The sequence below is a fragment of the Balaenoptera physalus genome (genome assembly GCF_965194825.1).
Source record: "Balaenoptera physalus genome assembly, chromosome: 7".
NCBI lineage: Eukaryota > Metazoa > Chordata > Mammalia > Artiodactyla > Balaenopteridae > Balaenoptera > Balaenoptera physalus.
The window spans coordinates 28,805,557-28,824,557 of record NC_138886.1 but is presented as its reverse complement, the minus strand read 5'-3'; the positions used below and the strand labels follow the sequence as shown (position 1 = coordinate 28,824,557).

At 34.0% G+C, this 19,001-nt stretch overlaps 1 long non-coding RNA gene across 1 annotated transcript in view; it reads right to left on the bottom strand.

Annotated features, from left to right (window-relative positions):
• Positions 1 to 465: 465 nt before the first annotated feature.
• Positions 466 to 19,001, bottom strand: part of LOC309665085 — a 61,349-nt gene continuing 42,813 nt past the window's right edge. Inside the window, exon 2 of the long non-coding RNA XR_014266204.1 lies at positions 466 to 2,792. This is a non-coding gene — a long non-coding RNA (uncharacterized lncRNA). The remainder of the gene's footprint in view (positions 2,793 to 19,001) is intronic.

The window sequence follows — 19,001 nt, the reverse complement described above, 5'->3', positions numbered from 1 at the left end:
TCCGGGAAAGGAATATTATATGGCTTTACCACAAGTGTTAACACATGAATATTTTAAAAAACAAATTCTTCACAGTCCCTGGATCATTCCCACTACTTCTACAGAATTTCCACTGGTCATCCTTTCCAGTGAGGTCCAACCTCCTGCCTTAATATTGTGTGTCCTCTCTTTCTTGATTTCATTATTTATCCTCCCTAGTCGAAGCACCCTCCAAGCCCCAAAACTTTTGCTCATATAGCTCTTTGGCTTCCTCCTAACTATACCGTTAGAACTATCATGCTACTGTTAGAATTGTCATCAAGGTATTTTATGAAATAAAAATCTATGTAGTTGTTCTAAAATGAGCTTCCATATAATTTTATTACCCCAACAACAAATGTAATGAGTATCTGATTATCAGACGCTGTGCTAGACTCAAGGAATGCGATAGTAAATAAAACAATGATACTCCTCACAATGACTTGATAACCTTGCGGAGTTCTGTTCATTTTTGATAACTGTAGTAACTGGCACATAGTAGGAGAATAATAAAAGGCAGTATAGGAAGTAAGAAATGGAGTCCACTTTTCAGGTGGTTAAAAGTAACATGGATTTTATCTGGAATCACGTGAAATATGACTAAAGGCAGAATAGTATGGTTAATGAACTTTACAAGTCCCATCCTAACGTCCAGTTATCTGATTCTTTTATTCACCAATTCTCCTAGACAAAAATGCAACCTGATGAATAGACAGTAGCTTCGGAATTTTCAGTAGTGAATTACACATTAATACAATGGAACTATGGAAAGGACAATATCTTTAAGAAGCATTTTAAACATCTTATTAAACAATTACTGAAATCATTATTTATTTATTTATTTATTTTTGGCTGCATTTGGTCTTCGCTGCTGCGAGTGGGGGCGACTCTTCGTTGCGGTGCGCAGGCTGCTCATTGCAGTGGCTTCTCATTGCAGTGGCTTCTCTTGTTGCAGAGCTCGGGCTCTAGGTGCACGGGCTTCAGCTGTTGTGGCACACGGGCTTAGATGCTCCGCAGCATGTGGGATCTTCCTGGACCAGGGATCGAACCCGTGTCCCCTGCATTGGCAGGCGGATTCTTAACCACTGCATCACCAGGGAAGTCCCTGAAATCATTAAAAAATTTACTTTCTTTTAAGGAATTAAAAAGCATAGATAAAACTGCCTTATAAAAAGATCATGAAAGATGGCCATATAAAGCTTAAGCTGATACTTATCTAATAATAGTGTAAATCATTCCTTGAAAGCCTTTATATTTTTGAAAAGACACCTTACTGAAAATGAATTACGTATTAAATCAACTGAGTTGATTTAATTAATTTAATAATTTCTAGTGTAGTTATATCTTTGAGAAAAGACACATAGCTTTCCATTCTCTGTATTTTGTTAAGAGTTTTCATTATTACTGTCATCATACTAATTGGCTTTTTAGTATCTGGCAAGCTTTATAATAATTTGGGATTTTTATCTGAAACTGTAGGTATGCCTTTGTCCTTGCTGTTATTGTTCATCCAAGGGATATGGCATCAAGCCTTCCTAACTCTCCTTCATCTGAAATGTTATCATAGGACACAGGGTCAACCTACCAAAAGTTAATGAAACTTAAACCTCAGGTCCCCTCAAATAAAGGGGTCCTTCAAGGGTCCTAGCATTGGATTCATATGGTCACATATTTTTTGCAAATTTTGCAAAAGCAGGATATTCTAACCTACTTATACCTACAGATAATAATTCCAGTTCAAGTGCTATTTCTTTCCATTCCAAACCTCCCTGTCTCTGGAATAACCAGAAAAATTGTAGAGTTTGGCTAAAAGGAGTTGAATCAGAGATATATTTAGTTTGGATTTGTTGGTATATATAAGTAATTCAGAGCCACTTCTGTTTATAGTTAAGGTATTACTAGCTATTTTGTGTAGAAACGGAATCCAGAAATATTCCTACTGTCCAGTGTGCCAGCTAATCCAGGTTGTATCATGAAGATCCAGGATCAGAATGATATTGCAGTATGAATATAACCTATGATACCCAGCATCAGATTACATGGGAGTAGAGAAAGAAAGATGGATTTAAATGTGTGGAGCATCTGTGCAGCTGGGAGGTAGATTGTTGTTGCTTTTGTTTTTTGTTTTTTTTTCCTGTGTCAGGCAATTTTTCATAGATGATGTATAATCTGCCTTAGGCAAGCTGAGTGTGTATGATGTACTCATTTCTATGTTTGGTACAAGCATGCACCCAAGGGGCAATAGGGGTAGCACCAAACTGATTGGACTCTGCATTGCAGGTTACAGCAACTGGTCAATAAATATTAGTTATAGGAAGAACATTTTGATTGGAATGAGCCCCTCTGAGAGTCCCCAAATTAGATAATCTCAGAAGAGATAGTCAAGGACTTCCTAGTATGGTAAATAAATTCCAAGTTTTGACCATCAGTTTTGTTGTCTGACTTATAGTGAGAAGTTGAGAGACAGGAAGATACATTTGAATTGTAATAAAGAATTTCAGAAGAAAATGCCCTGAATTATGGACTCAGTAACATATTATGGAGGACAATATTTTGGAACACATGGACCTTCTAGCAAATGCCCCCTCATACCTAAGGTTATCTGTAGAAAAGATATGATTTTCCAGAACCTTTCAGTGAGTTATAATATGAGGTCTATGAATAGGGGACTCACTCAAATAAGTAAATATGTGTATAGTAAATCTCATTTTGCTCACCGTGGTGCTTTATGTTCTGACTGCTGACAATGCAGTATATTGCTGGTTCATGCCCTTCTAGGAAAAGAAAAAAATAAAGTTCAACCATTAGGCTATAAATTCAAAATTAATAGAAAAATGAATTATTCATCTATATTTATAGCCTGTGTATAAGTATCTGGCCTTTGCCATTGTAGCTGTTTTTCTTATGTGAATTAATAATGGATAAAAACCTACTTGCTTTCAAATGCCAGAACCCTTTCGACTGGGTTTTTTTTAACTCTAAATTTTAAAAAAAGTATTAAGAAGGCTGGTGTACCATACATCACTTCTGATACCCTCAGGCTGTAAGATCACAAAACTTTCATCTTTAATGCCATTAGGCTGCAACATTACTAACTCTGTAAGGTAGATTTCAGTACAATGTCTTCCTCCTGGCTAGAAGTGGTCACTGAACATAAGATTTATAGGAATATACGTTTATAGGGATATAAAATGCTCTGAAAGTTACTACTAAAGACAACAAAAAAAAACAATTTTAGGATTTTTATTTTTCATACTTTATAATGGAGAGCTTTGGCTCCATCGTGCAATGGATACAGCATTAGACCTCTATAATGGAGAGCTTTGTACAGTGAAATAGCTCAGGATTCATTAACACCTCATCCTTGGGAATTCAAACCAGTATTTTAAAATAATAAAATAGTTGCAAAATTCTTCATCTGGTTAATTGCATCTGCCCCCTTATCTACCTATTAGACAAGGTGTAAAGGAAGGAATTTGTGTTTTGGATCTGGCTAGATCCGTTTAAATCTTGGCTCTCTCACTAATTAGATGTATGGTTATGGTCAAGTAATGTCATCTCTAATACAATTTTTATCAGCTGAAAAATGTGGATTATAATGGAGAACCTGGAAAGAATTTATACGGGTTATATATAATATAGCAATAAATTGATTATTACTAAAGCCTCAGCTCAGTTCCCTCTTTTTTTAAGAGCCTACTCTATTCTTTCCAATTTTATCTCTGCCAAATAGGGATACATACCTCCTCTCAGGCCCCTTGTAAAAGTGTTATGACTTTGTGGCATTAGTTTATATGGAAGGAACTTCATAAAAATAGTTTATCATGGTTATCACATGTGCTGATCAGTTGTTATAGAGAACACTCTTCAACAGATTACCCATATGCTCTCTATGAGGACCAATAAGAGAAATTCATTTCTGATTTCTCCTCCAGAAATAGATTCATCCTAAACATTTGGATGGGTTTTTTTTTTATCTTATGGACACTATGAATTATAGTATTAATAGTGGTTCACTAATTTAAAGCCAAATTACCATCCACGTTTAGCAAATATGTGTAAATTTACAATATATACACTGAATACTAACGTCATCTTCAAATCTATTTTATTTCCAACCTTAAGTCTCATCTGTTACTTAAATATTTTTATATTTTTTATTTACTTAATCCTAGCCATTCTAAATCCTTTTCATAACAAAGTAGAATATAAAAAATAAATCAGCAAATATGACCTTGTCTAGTCCAGAGTAGCTGTCAAGATTAAGAAACAGTGCATCTGGTGGCCCTATGTTTTGTTACTTGTCAAAAGTTAAATACTCAGTAATATATACTTTAATAGTATTTGTGTTTTTATATGCATCTCAATTCATTCAACTTTCACATGTGATTTTGCTCATTTGCTTCACTAAGTTTTGTCTGAGGGAAACTCAGTGACTTTTTAAATTCCTCTTAGAATTTAGCACACTTGTGTATTTTTAAATAGGTAAAATGGAACAATCCAAGATGACGAAAATTTAACTAAATTGTAGGCAACAAACTTATAGTCAACCAGACTTATTCAAAGTTGGCTGTGCTAAAAAGACAAAAACAAAAAAAATTTTAAATGCCCTTGCGTAGGGAATGTGAGAATGTACTCTCCAGGATGCCAGAATCTCCATCATTTTTTTTTTAATCTTAAATCTGGCTTGACTCACATATTTATGTTATCTGTTGGCCCTTAAGGGCTCTTTATATTGGCGATCTATAATATTATTGCTAACCACAGAATAAAGCTATATATAAAGACATCACTTTAAAGGAGGTCATATTTTTTGATCTTCCCTCATGTGCCAATCTATTTATCTCTGGCCTCGACTCCACTGTTGTGTTTCCCATGAAGAGAGCAGGGTTTTGACATATAACAGAGAAGTGGAAAGACTCTGCTGCATTGATGTGGGTAAAGGGAGCAAAAAGGAGTGGGACAAAAAGATAGAGCCACAGCTGGGGTTCCTTTCAGGGAACAGCATGGAAATTTTGAGGGCGGGGACCAGTCTCTAAGAGAAACCTCATACATGAAATGAAGCTGTAGCACATGAATGATGGAGGAAGATGACTAGAGAGATGAACTGCAGGTATCTTTCAAGGAGTTAATTAATGAACCCATGTGGCCCTGGAGTTTTGTGTGTGTGTGTGTGTGTGTGTGTTCTTTCTTTAGTAACAAATTCAATTACTTTAATCAATATAGAGCCACTCAGTTTTCTATTCCATCTTGTGTCAGTTATGGTAAGTTGTGCTTTACAAAGTATTTGTTCATTTTTTTTTAATATGTCCTTTTATTTTAATTACATTTGTTAACATATAGTTGTTCATAATATTACCTTTTAATCTTTTAACGTCTATTGGATCTCTAATAATATCTGCTTTTTAATTTCTCATATTGGCAATTTTTGCACTTCCTCATTTTTCTTGATCAATGTAGTAGAGGGTTATGAATTTTGTTGATCTTTTTTTAAAGATCCAAATTTTCACTTTGCCAATTTTCTCCAATATAAAACAATATGTTGTTTTATATTTCACAGATTTCTGCTCTCATCTTTACTATTTCTGTTCTTCTACTTTGATTTTACTTAGCTCTTCTTTTTCTAGCTTCTTAAAATAGAACTTTATGTCATGGCTGAGTAAAATTTTCGTTAAAGAGTCAAATAGTAAATATTTTAAGCCTTGCAGAGTGAGGATATTATATATGTGTATATACAGTATACATATATATATAATATATACATTTAAAAATTTTTAAACCATTCTTATTTGGTGGGCTATAAAAAGATCCCTACCAGGATTTGGCTCATAGGCCATAGTTTGCCAACTCCTGCTTTAGATCACTAATTTTATGCCTTCCTTCTTTTCTAATATAAGTATTTAAAGATTAAAAATTTCCTTCCAAGCACTGCTTTAGCTGAATCTCACAAATGATAATACGTTATAATTTCATTATCATTAATTTTGAAATTTGTTAAATTACCTTTTTGATTCCTCCTTTCACCATGGTTTCTCTTGAAGTTCTAAAATTTCCAAATATTTAGGGGAGGTTCTAGATATATCATTCTTACTGATTTTAAGTCCATGTGGTCACAGATGCACTGTCTCAGTTTTCAATCTTTTATAACTTATTGAGATTGTTTCTATGGCCTAGCATATGTCATAATCTTGTTGAATGTATGCTTCTAAAGAATGTCAATTTGGTCAAAATGGTTAAAGATGTTCTGTGCATTTACTGATATTTTATCTGACTGTTCTCTCAATTACTGAAAGAAGTGTATTAATATCCCAAAATATGATGTGTATTTATCTATTTTTTTCTCTTTATATTTGTCAATATTTACTTTATATATTTTGAACCTCTGTTTTTAGGTACATACACATTTTTTATTGTTTTGTTTTTCTGCTGAATTAATCTGTTTATCATTTAGAAATATCTCTCTTTATCTCTAGTAATAGATTTTGTCTTCATCATCTGATATTATCCTTATTATTTACTTGATATTTCTTTTTGCCTCCTCTTAATTTCAATCTCTGTGTGTCTTTATACTTAAAGTACATAACTTCTAAACAGTGTATATTAGTCCTTGCTGGGTTTGTTTTTCCTTTCTACTCATATCTACCTGATAATTATAGTAAATAGTGCATTTACATTTATGTAATTATAGATATGAATAGATTTATATAATTATAATTATGGTTGTATTTATGTTTCCCATTATAATAATTGTTTTCTGTTTGTACTATCTTTTTGTTCCTCTGTGACTCATTTCTAACTTTCTTTCATGTTAATTGAATTTCTTTTAGAATTTCCTTTTAAGTTGTCTTTTCACTCTTTGCTATTAATTTTTAGTGATTTCTTTCTGTAATGTTTCCCAAAGTAATTAGAGTTAACATTAGACCTCTTCATATAAAATGAAAGGACCTTGAAATCACCCACTTTGTGCTATGGTTTCTATATGTATTACATCTACGTATGTTACTAAACACATAATATGTTACAATGTTGTTTTAAATAATCATATATATTTTAATTAAATAAATAGAAAAATAGTCCTTTATGTTAACCTATATATTTACCATTTATGTTACTATTCCTTCCTGAAGAGCAAATTTTTATCTGGTATTATTTCCCTATAGCCTGAAAAACTTTCTTCAGCATTTCTTGTAAAGTAGACCTGATAGTGGCAAATTCTGTTAATTTTAATTTATCTGAAAATGTTTTTATTTTACATTTATTCTTGAAAGACATTTCACAGTATATAAAATTCTGTCTTCTGGCTGCAACTGTTTCCCATGACAAATCAGAGGTCATTTTTATTGTTATTTCCCTATATATAAGATCTGCTCTTTAGATTTTGTGTTTATCTTTGGTTTTCAGCAATTTGTCTTTTTTTTTTTTTTTTATAAATCTATGTATTGTATTTACCTTTTTATTTTATTTTTTTTTATTTTCAGCTGTGTTGTGTCTTTGTTGCTGCACGCGGGCTTTCTCTAGTTGCGGCGAGTTGGGGCTACTCTTAGGTGTGGTGCACAGACTTCTCATTGCGGTGGCTTCTCTTGTTGCGGAGCACAGGCTCTAGGCACACGGGCTTCAGTAGTTGTGGCACATAGGCTCAGTAGTTGTGGCTTGTGGGCTCTAGAGCTCAGGCTCAGTAGTTGTGCAGGGGCTTAGTTGCTCCGCGGCATGTGGGATCTTCCCAGACCAGGGCTCGAACCTGTGTCCCCTGCATTGGCAGGCGGATTCTTAACCACTGTGCCACCAGGGAAGCCCAGCAATTTGTCTTTCATGTGCCTGGGTGGTGTAGTTTTCTTTCTTTGTACTGCTTATGGTTTAAAGTTTATATGAAATCTGTGAATTACTGTTTTTCATTAACTGGGGAAATTTGGGCCATTATTTTTCTAAATATTTTCCCTATCCTCTCTCTTTCCTATTTCTAGGGCTTCAATTATACATACGTTAGGCATTTGATGCTGTCCCACAGATCACTGAAAATTCACTCCTTTCCCACTCTTTTAGCTCTCTCTTGTTCTGTTTGTATAATTTCTATTGATTTATTTTCAGCTTCACTGACTCTTACTTCTGTAATCCACAATCTTATGTTAAGACCTCCAAGTTTACTTTTAATTTTTTCAGGTATTACTTTTTAGGTCTAGAATTTTAATTTGGTTATATTTTATGGTTTCTATTTCTGTGTTGAGATTGTCTGCATTTTCACTCATTACAAGCATATTTTCCTTTACATTCTTATATGTAGTTATAGGAGCTGATTTTTAAATCTTTATATGCTAGTTCCAACATCCTATGTCATATCAAGGTTGGTTTCCATTGATTGCCTTTACTTTTGAATATAGGCCATGATTTTTCATTTTTGTTTAAATGAGTTGCTATTTATCCCAGCATCTTTTATTGACTAAAATATTCTTTCTCTAGTGCCGGGATATATTATTATTATAGCATAAATTCATAGCTATAACAAGGTTCACCACAGGTATATAATTGCCAAAAACTTGGAACTTATGTATTTCATATTTTAAAAATAAGTAAAATGAAACTACATCAATCAGATAACAAGATTTAGATTCACTTCTTCTCTGAGAATTCATTTTAAAATATTTGAGATCTAGTTCGTTTGCTTAATCTCCTATGGAAATCTTTTTATTCTTTTGATCATTGGACCTAAATCTCAAAGCATTTTAAAGATTTATTTTCTCTTCAGCACTGACCTCAATCCTTTGTTTCATACTTGAATAATATTTTCTATTCAACTCCAAAATGATATCTTTCTTACAAGTACATTTACAGCTTCTAATACAATGCAGGGTTTAGGGGAGAGAGGAAGCAAAGACCATGAAGTAAACTCGGTACTATGCTTTTTATGGAAAGAAAATTTTATTAGTGTCTGTCATTTTACACATGAGTAAAATTAAGTTGTTAGCTCTGATGGCAATGGTAAGAGGTAACACTCATAGAAAGCTTACCATATTTGAGGTACTTCTCTAAACATATCATATTCATTAATTCATTTAAAATTTTCAAAAACTGTGTGAAGTTGGTACTATAATTATCATCTCTATTTTACTGTTGATGAAATTGAGTCTTAGAAATATTAAATAATGTGGAGAAACAAAGATTTGAAATGAGGTAGTCTGAATCACCACTCTATCATTACCTAATTGCCAAGAAGAAGAGGAGGAAATGGAGAGGGAGGAAGAGAGGAAATTATTCAAAGTAGAAACAGAACTGTAGCATCAGTCTTTACAGTGTGTATTTAATTGTGCCCAAGTGCTTCCCCAAGCTGCAAAATAATTCACATGCCAGAGTGAAGGGATGGCTGATGACAAAAAGTTCAGCAAGACCATGAACATGGATATGTGGTTCACATGGGAGATAAATCTCTATGCTAGAGATTGAACCTCATAAAATCTTAAAATCAATAACTCATTCTACTTGCTATAAACCCTCACTTAGCAAGCAAATTTCTAAATGTAATTTTTTCTTCTCTATAATAATTAAGAAGAGTAAAAAAGTGTAACTTTCTAACTAAACACCTAAATTTTTATCACAAAATAATTACCACTTGTTTAAATATTTTTAAATTGTGTGTGTGTTTGTATATGTGTGTATGTGTGTACATGGGTTTGACCAAAACACTTTGCTCAGTGCTTCCATGAAAAAAACACCATAGAGGTCCTATAGTATAATAATTTGGGAAGAAAAATTATAACAACTGGGCTCTCTTTAATCCATAAATAAATGGGTAGACATTTAATGCACATTTTAAACAGTTTTTCTCTAATATGTTGACAAAATTAACATGTATTGTCCAATTGTATAATCAAAGTCTTAAAAGAGTAAAGGAAATTTCTTCTACAAAAGAATATCATTTATGTTTTGCCATAATATATTTTTCTCCAAAGCTGTTTCCAATTTGTAATACAATGTGGTATTGTGTTTATGTGCATGAAATTGAAATAAAAATCTCATTTTAGTTTTAAATGAATAATTTTATCTTTAATTCTAACCTTGCTGCTGGTCAAATATTTGATAATAAAATTTACTTATTTCTAGGGACACAGCAGATAGTATATCTCCCTGATGATTTATCTTAAGTTTTCTGAATCCATAAGTATTAATTATCTATGCAAAGAGCTGATTTTTCTGAGAAACTGTGTTCATCAATTTCACACATTTATTCTTCCCTATAGAAATATTCACTATGGACTTTGGTTAGCCTGAGAGAAATAAAAAGGTTGAATTTCCCCACTTACGAACACCACAGGAAGGTCATTTTCACCTACCTATCTCAGAACATCTCTACAGAAACTTAATAATGCTTAGTCCAGAAAAAAAAAAGTCTAAAACAGCTGATAAATTGTTATTCCTTTAAGGCAATCAACGACTTAATCTTGGAGAGTAAAAAGAAATTCTGATTTAATTTATTATGAAATCCCTACATTTGTTAGAAAGATGCAGGCCAGACCAATGTTTATGAATGTCTATTTGGAAAATGCATTTCGAAATTGCACAAATCAGTAGAAATATATTAACTTTGACCAACTAATTTTTATCAATTCAATATTATTAAGCATAGTCAAAAATGTACTGTAGATTAATCTAATCTGCAAAACAACTGTGAAAGACAATGCTATCCATGAAAACATTAAGGAATAGTATGAGTAAGATGCTGAGTTACTCTATTCTCCTGATTTCTAGTGTACTAGGATTTGCTATTTTAGTCCAGGAGAAAACCTTACGGCCTTTTGGTATTTGACTGAACTGTAGATACTAAAGCGACTCTGGCATTGCTGAGACAGTCTGTTCAATCTGCATTCTCAAAGCCGTGTCTATATTAGAACAAAGAAAAGCTAAAATACATGATTTAAAAAATTAAAAGCTCTGTTCCTGCCCTCGTCCGTCACGCTTACTAATGTAATGTTAAATTCAAACCTACGAAATTGTAATTTGGCTGATTAAACAGAGAATGTCTTACTGTTTACAATACCTATGAAAAGATCTGCAAAACAGACCAATTATTTTAACACAATTACTAAGATAAGTGTTCAAATTATTATACTTCAGAAATAAAGTTATTTTCAAACTTTCTAAACCATATTCTTTTAAAAATTGAGATATAATTGACATTTAATATTATATTAGTTTCAGCTGTACAACATAATGATCTGATATTTACATATATTGCAAAATGATCACCACAATAAGTCTAATTAACATCAATCACCACACATAGAGATTTTTTTCATATGAGAACTTTTAAGGTTTACTCTCTTAGCAACGTTAAAATGTACAATACAGATTTATTTTCCCCACTCCCTTCAGTGAAGTTATGTCATATATCTGTAACAGATTCTTTAAATTTTTAAAAATTTTTAATAAATTTATAACCTCTTCACTCACTTCTACCATTCCTCCACCCCCACCTCTGGCAACCACCAATCTGTTCTCTATATCTATGAGCTTGCTTTTGTGGGGTTTTTGTTGTTGTTTGTTTTTTGGGTTTTGTTTTTTAATGTCCACGTATAAGAGAGATATGGTATTTGCCTTTCTCTGATTTATTTCACTTGGCATAATGCCCTCAAAGTCCATCTGTGTTGTTGCAAATGGCAAGATTATGTTCTTTTTTATAGCTGAAAAATATTCTGTCATATATAATATATATATATTATACATACATCTTACACTTTATCCATTCATTCATTGATGGACACATAGGTAGTTTCCATATTTTGGCTATTATAAATAATGCTACAATGAACATGTGAGTAATTTTATCTTTTCAAGTTAGTATTTTCATTTTCTTCAGGAATACCCAGAAGTGGAATTGCTGGATCATATGATAGTTCTGTTTTTAATTTTTTGAGGAAACTCCTTACTGTCTTCTATAGTGGCTGCACCAGTTTACATTGCTACCAATAGTGCACAGGGTTCCTTTTTCTCCACATACTCATCAACAATTGCTATTTCTTGTTTTCTTTGATAATAGCCATTCTAACAGGTGTGAGGTGATATCTCATTATAGTTTTGATTAATAATGGTGATTAATAATGTAGAGCATCTTTTCATGTACTTGTTGGCCATCTGTATGACATCTTCTTTGGAAAAGTGCCTACTCAGATCTTCTGTCTGTTCATTAATCAGATTGTTTGTTTTTTACTGTTGAGTTGTATGAGTTCTTTGTATATTTTGGATATTAGCCCTTTATCAGATTTATGATTTGCAAATATTTTCTCCCATTCAGTAGGTTGGCTTTTCATTTTGTTGATAGTTTCCTTTGCTGTGCAGAAGCTTTTTTGTATGATGCAATCCCACATTTCTTTTTGTTTTAGTTGCTCTTCTTTTTGGTGTCAGATTAAAAAAATCATCATCAAGACCTATGTCAAAGAGCTTACCACCTATGTTTTCTTCTAGACGTTTTATGGTTTCAGGTATTAGTGTTCAAGTCTTTAATCCATATTAAGTTAGTTTTTGTGTATGGGGTAAGATGGTGGTACAGTTTCATTCTTTTGCATGTGGCTGTCCAGTTTTCCCAACACCATTTATTGAAGAGACTCTCCTTTCCCCATTGTATATTTTTGGCTCCTTTGTCATAAATTAATTGACCATATATATGTGGATTTATTTCTGGGTTTTCTATTCTGTTCCATTGATCTATGTCTGTTTTTATGCCAATACCATACTGTTTTAATTTGTATAGCTATGTAATAAAACTTGAAATCAGTGAGTGTGATGCCTCCAGCTTTGTTGTTCTTTCTCAAGATCACTTGGGATATTTGTGTGTTCTTTTTTGTGGGTCCATACAAATTTTAGGATTATTTGCTCCATTTCTTTGAAAAATTCCATTGGAAATTTTATAGAGATGGCATTGTACCTGTATATTGGTTTAGGTAGTATGGACATTTTAACAATGTTGATTCTTCCAATCCATAAGCACAGATATCTTTCTATTTATTTGTATCTAATTTCTTTCTTAATGTCTTGTAGTTTTCAATATAGAGGGCTTTTACTTCCTTGGTTAAATTTATTTCTAGGTATTTCATTCTTTTTGAAGGAATTGTAAATGGGATTTTCAAAATTTCCCTTCTGATAGTTCACCATTAGTATATAGAAATGCAACAGAATTTTGTGTATTGATTTTGTATCCTGCAACTTTACTGAATTCATTTATTAGTTGCAAGAGTTTTTGATAGAGTTTTAGGGTTTACAATATATAATTTTATGTCATCTGCAAATAGTGACAATTTTACTTCTTTTTTTCCAATTTGGATGCCTTTTCTTGCCTTATTGTTCTGGCTAGGACTTCCAATACTATGTTGAATAGAAGTGGGGAGAGTGGGCATCCTTGTCTTGTTTGTGACCTTAGAGGAAAGACTTTCAGCTCTTCACCAATGAGTATGATGTTTGTTGTGAGCTTATTATATATGGCTTTAATTATGTGGAGGTACATTTCCTCTATAACCACTTTGTTGAGAGTTTGTATCATAAATGGATGTTGAATTTTGTCACTGTCTTTTCTGCACTTACTGAGACAATCATATAAATTTTATCCTTCATTTTGTCAATGTGGTGTATCACATCTTTGATCCATTGATTATTCAGTAGCATATTGCTAATATCCACATATTTGTGAATTTTACAGTTTTCTTTGTGTAATTAATTTCGAGTTTCATTAAATTGTCATCAGAAAAGATCCACGACATTATTTCAATCCTCTTACATTTATTAAGACTTGTTTTGTGGCTTAATGTATAATCTATCTTGGAAAATGTTCCATGTGCGCTTGAGAAGAATGTGTTTTCTGTTGCTTGTGGATGGAATTATCTGTGAATATCTGTTAAGCCCATCAGATCTGATGTGTCATTTAAGGCTAATGTTTCCTAATTGATTTTCTGTCTAAATGATCTATCCATTGATGTAAGTGGGGCATTAAAATATGCTACTCTTTTTGTATTGCTGTCTATTTCTTCTTTTAGGTCTGTTAATATTTGTTTGATATATTTAGGTGCTCCTATATTGGGTGCATAAATACTTACAAATACTATATCCTCTCATTGGACTGACTCTTTTTTCACTATATAACACCCATTTTTGTCTCTTGTTACAGTCTTTGTTTTAAAGTCTATTTTGTCTGATATAAGTATAGCTGCTCCAGCTTTCTTTTGTTTTTTGTTTACATGGAATATCTTTTTCCATCTCTCAGTTTTCAGACTGTGTGTGTCCTTACATCTAACGTGAGCCTCCTGTAGGCAGCATAGAGATGGGTCTTGGTTTTTTATCCATTCAGGCACACTATGCCTTTTGATGGTAGAATTTAGTCCATTTACATTTAAAGTAATTATTGATAGGCATATACTTATTTCCATTTTGTTAATTGTTTTTGGCTATTTTTGTGTTTCCTCTCCATTCTTTTCTTCTTCTCTTCCTTTGTGATTTTACTACTTTCTTTTGTGGTATATTGATTTTCTTTTCTCCTTACCTTGTGTGTATTTTCTATAGGTTTTGCTTTGTGGTTACCATGAAGTTTACATAAAACAACTTACTTCTATAACAGTCTATTTTAAGTTGGTAACAACTTAACTTTGATCCCTTTCTAAAGCTCAACATTTTTACTCTCCCCTCAATATTTTATCTTTTTGATGTAATATTTTACATGTGTATCCCTTAACCAGTTATTGTGGTCATAGTTATTTTTATGACTTTTTTCTTTTAATCTCATACTAGCTTTATAAGTGATTAATCCACCACCTTTAGTATATATTTGCCTTTCCAGTGAGATTTATTCCTTCCCTGGACACAATCTTGCCATAAATCCCATCTCCACCAAATGATCCACAATTGGGAGAAAACAAAACCCAGAGCCTCTCCCTGAGGAGCAGAATGTTCAAACTACACATGAGACACTTCAGCTTTTGGGACCTGCATCTCAGGATTGAGCCCCAAATCATATAACTTGAAAATGAACAGGGCTTTCATTCCAAGACCAACAAGATTGTAGTGACCTGTGAGACAGTTCTTAAGTGCTCATGTGCTCAGACTTATCCACCCCAGATCCCGTCTCAGAGGTAGCCCATTGCACCTAGACTTAAAATGAAGAAGACTCACCTGCTTGTATTAAAGTGGCAGCCTAAAGGGCAGGCAACCCATTTAACACACACATCTAGGAGGGTGCTGGAACACTCTCTGGAAACAGAAACTGGCAAGGGCCATTTTCACATTCACCCTTTGCCCTCCTCCAGAACACCAGTGTCTCTCAGAAGGGAACTTTTATATGTATCTTGAACCTTGATCTCTGCAGCTGCCATCCAGGGGATGCCTCTTGAGTGCCTGGTTCTGGAGACCAGGGGAGCTTGCATTCCTGGTCCCATGGGACTGTAATAATAGTTGTCACCCAGAAAGGAGCTTGTACCCCTGTCTGGTGCCCCGATTTTTAAAGTTACTACCAGGGGACACCTCTATATTGCCTGGGTCTCATGGCCAGTGGGGCTTACGCTCATGGGTTCCACAGGACTGTAATCAATGGAGAAGAGTTCTTAAATAGCTACCATCCCCAGGGTACAGCAAGAGGCAACAGGTTGAGGAGACAGGTCTTTCTGTGTAGGAAGCTGAATAGCTAATCAGCATGACTGTGGCCTGGGGGGCAGGCTTCTAAAATTAAAGTTATATCTACAGGATAACTATAATCCTTTCTAGAGATCTTGGAATGTGAGTGGTATCTTCACCCTCTCCCTCTGCTATGTTCTAGTGTGCCAGTGTCTCCTGGAGGGGAGTTTTACACGTGGTTGGTACCCTGGTTTTTACATCTTGCTCCCCAGTATTTTCAGATGTTGACCAGGGGACACCCCTTCGTCACCTGGCAAACCAGGAGGGCTTGCACTCCTGGCTCCTATGGCATTCTGGCAGTTGAAGAGACAGTCCGTGGCAGGCTGCCACCCCCATGGCACTTTGCAGACAGCAGATGAGGCACATCCCCCATTCTCTCTGTGAAGGAGGCCTCTCGACTTGTCCGGGAGCTTCAGCAGGAGGGGCAGACTTCAGGTCTGGGATACATCTAATGGACTACAGAGCTGCTCTCAAGAAATTTAGGCTGTGGATGCCATCTTGGCTCTTGCTCCAGCTTGCCGGTAGCTCCCAAAAAAAGAGCTATACACTCATCTGGAGCCTCAATTTTTGCAGCTGCCACCCAGGGAATACTGCCAGATTGCCCTGGCCAGCAGGGCTTATGTTTGTGGACTAACAGGACTGTATATACTTGTATACTTTTAAAAGATGCTGCCTGAGGGTCTGGCTTCCAAACAGCCTGAATTTAGGTACTGAGATCCTCCCCTTAGGAATACAGACAGGTCTTGACACATCCTCAACTACTGGGAGCTATTAACAATATAATAGGCTGCCTGGACAAGCACAGCTTGGTCAAGTACCTTTGACCACCAACATATACTTTATATACTTCCTATACTGTATATTTTTGCATGTAAGTTATAATTGCCAATCAATCAACTTGTCTAAAATATTTATTTCCTTCCTTGTAAGACTGATGTTCACACATAGGTAACGATAGAAATACTACCAGGAAGTACGGTAATACTGACATTCCTATATATACATAATTATTGAAGCCAAATTTTTAACAAAATGATTAAATTAGTTTAAAATATTCCCATGATATTATGATCATTAGAGATGATAGTACTCAGGCCAAAAAAAGTAGTTAATTTAATGCATTCATACTTTGCTCATGTCAGTATAAATTAATGTAATGTAATACTTCTGAAAGGAATATGATAATATGTAGCAAAAAGCAAAGATTTTTATGAGTTTTGCTACAGCAATTCCACACGAGGAAATTTCTCCTAAGGGAATAATTCAACAAAAGCAAGAAGGTATGTGCTCAAAGAATATTCAGTGCAGCATTATCTATAGTACAATAAATGTTCAACAATAGGGAAAGGCTTACTAAATTATGCTACATTAACATAATGGGATATTACACAGCTATGAAAAATGATGATTATAAAAACAAAGAGAAGACAACTGTTTGTAATACAATTTCAAGTTGCAAAAAAGAAACCATAGGTTGTAAGTTATACTTGACATCAATTACGTAAAATAAGCTATTTGCAAATAACAACAGGAAAATAATAAGCAATAATGAAAAACACCTGCTATATTAGGATAGAAAGAGTCAGGGTAATTGCTTTTCATTTTTTCCATTGCATTTTATTAGTAGTAACAATGGTGATCATAGCAATGAAAATATAAACAGCAATAAAACATCCAAGGTGAAAAGCCACATCACATTCAGAAAGCTGAAACACTTTTAAAGATTTTTAAAAATAGACTTTATTTTTAGAGCAGCTTTAGGTTCATAGCAAAACTGAGCAGAAAGTACAGAGAGTTCTCATATACCTATACCTTCTGCACCCACACATGCACAGTCTCCCTCAGTATCAACATTCCCTACCAGAGTGGTACATTTATTATAATCTGTGAACCTACATTAACACATCATTATCACCCAAAGTCCATAGTTTACATTGGGGTTCACTCTTTGTGCTATATATTGTATGAATTTTGACAAATGTATAATGACACGTTTCCACCAATAAAACATTATACAGAATAGTCTCAGTGCCCCTCACATTATGTGTTCTGCATATTCAATCCTCCCCACCCCCACCCTCTGCCCATCTAAGCTCTGGCAGCCATCAATCTTTTTTTCTTTTCTTTTACACTGACCAGTTTATTATGAAGGATACAACTCAGGAACAGCCAATGGAAGAGATGCATAAGATAAAGCCGCAACCACAAAAACTCTGATCGTTTCAGTGTCTCCATGCTTTTGCCTTTTCCAGAATTTCAAATAGTTGGAATCATACTGTATGTAGCCTTTTCATATTGGCTTCTTTCACTTAGTAATATGCATTTAAGGTTCCTCTATGCCTTTTCATGGTTTTATAGCTCATTTCTTTTAGCGATGAATAATATTCCATTGTATGAATGTATCACAATTTATCTATCTATTCACTTACTGAGGGACACCTTGGTTGCTTCTAAGTTTTGGCAATTATGAAAAAAGCTGCTATAAATATCCATGTGCAGGTTTTTGTGTGGATATAAGTTTTCAGCTCTTTGGGGTAAATATCAAGGAGCATGATTGTTGGATCATATAGTAAGAGTATGTTTAGTTTTGTAAGAAACCACCAAACTGTCTTCCAAAGTGTGTGTACCATTTTGCATTACCACCAGCAATGAAAGAGAGTTCCTGTTGCTTCACATTCTAACCAGCATTTGGTTTTGTCAGTGTTCTGGATTTTGGCCATTCCAAGAGGTGTGAGGTAGCATCTCATTGTTTTAATGTGCAATTCCCTTAAGTCATATGATGTGGGACATTTTTTCATATGATTATCTGCCATCTGTATGTCTCCTTTGTGAGGTGTCTCTTAAGGCCTTTGGTCCATTTTTCAATTGGATTGTTCATATTCTTGTTGAGTTTTAAGAGTTATTTGTATATTTTGGATAACAGTCCTTTACCAGATATGGCTTTTGCAAATATTTTCCCCTAGCCTGTGGTGCATCTTTTCATTCTCTTGGGCAGTGTCTCTCACAGGCAAGAAATCTTTAATTTTGTTGGAGTCCAAATTATCAATTCTTTCTTTCATGGATCATGACTTTGGCATTGTATCTCAAAGTCATTGCCAAACCCAAGGTCATATATATTTTCTCCTATGTTATCTTATAGGAGTTTGAAGTCTATAAATCACTATGAGTTAATTTTTGTAACACGTATAAGGTCTGTGTCTGGATTCATTTATTTGTGTGTTATGTCCAGTTGTTCCGGCACCATTTGTTGAAAAGATTATCTTTGCTCCATTGTATTCCCTTTGTTCCTTTGTCAAAGATCACTTGACTGTATTTATGTAGGTCTATTTCTGGGCTCTATTCTG